Here is an 808-nt window from a genome sequence, read left to right on the forward strand (position 1 = left end):
ACAAAGAGGGGGGTGGGGGTGCGGGGAGGGGAGGGGGTCGGAGCCCCTGCAAAGGCTCCCCTCCCGGTGCAGAGGGGAAGGGGGGGTTCAGGAGAAGGGGTTTCCGCGGGTTGCGGTGTGAAGGGAAAGCGAGAGCACAGCAACTTTTATAATCGACTTTTTATTAAGATTATAAATTTAAACAAATCTGAACAGTTTTACCCGGTGATATACAATTCCATATGCACAAAAATACAGGCTTACAAACAAAGAAAAAAAAGAGGGAAGAAAGGAAGAAGGAAAAGAAAAAAAAAAAAAAAAAAAGAGAAACTTTTTGCCTAAATTCCAGGTAGGGTATACGGAAAAAAAAAAAAAAAAAAAAAAAAGACCCCAACAGACCGTTTGGCAAAAGCATCCTCAGTTACACACAGTGCTGATACCGTGAAGTTGGGAGTGGGCAGGCTGCGAAATAAAACAAGGAGGGAGGACGACCAGAAAACCCACCTTTTTACAACAAAAGGTTTTTCTTCTTAAAAAGAAAAAATAGAAAAAAAAAAAATCAAGATACTCTACAGGAGACAGATCTTTTCACAAGACCAAACAATGCTGGTTTTATGGTTTGGAAGGCTGAAAACCAGAACAGTTGAACTTAAGGAAAACAAAACAAAAAAAAAACCAACCCCAAAACAAACAAAAAAAAACCTAAAACAAAAAAAAAAGAAGGAAAAGAGTAAGAGAGCCGACACAGCACAGCGGAGACGTGAGTAGTGTTACACGGTTACCTGCGGCATCACAAACACACACCGCGGCGGAGGCTCCGGGGGGGCGG

Source organism: Calidris pugnax, unplaced genomic scaffold (genome assembly GCF_001431845.1).
Source record: "Calidris pugnax isolate Ruff unplaced genomic scaffold, ASM143184v1 scaffold102, whole genome shotgun sequence".
Lineage (NCBI taxonomy): Eukaryota > Metazoa > Chordata > Aves > Charadriiformes > Scolopacidae > Calidris > Calidris pugnax.